The following is a 235-nucleotide window of genomic DNA, read 5'->3' on the forward strand; positions in this document are numbered from 1 at the left end:
AGTTTACCATCCAATGTTGCCAATAGATGTACGGCGTTTCAGTAAAAATAATGGCCATGGATTTCGGATAAACGAGTTGAGACTGGCAACTCACGGCAACTCCTTGGCAACTCTAAGTGATAAATTTGGATGCGAATGGGACCGGCAATGGCAGCAGCTTGTAATTTATGTGGATTATGATGATATTAGTGATAAGTCCAAAAGTTTACTATAGTCACCCACACAAATAGATACA

This window comes from Penaeus monodon, chromosome 23, assembly GCF_015228065.2.
Source record: "Penaeus monodon isolate SGIC_2016 chromosome 23, NSTDA_Pmon_1, whole genome shotgun sequence".
NCBI classification, from domain to species: Eukaryota; Metazoa; Arthropoda; class Malacostraca; order Decapoda; family Penaeidae; genus Penaeus; species Penaeus monodon.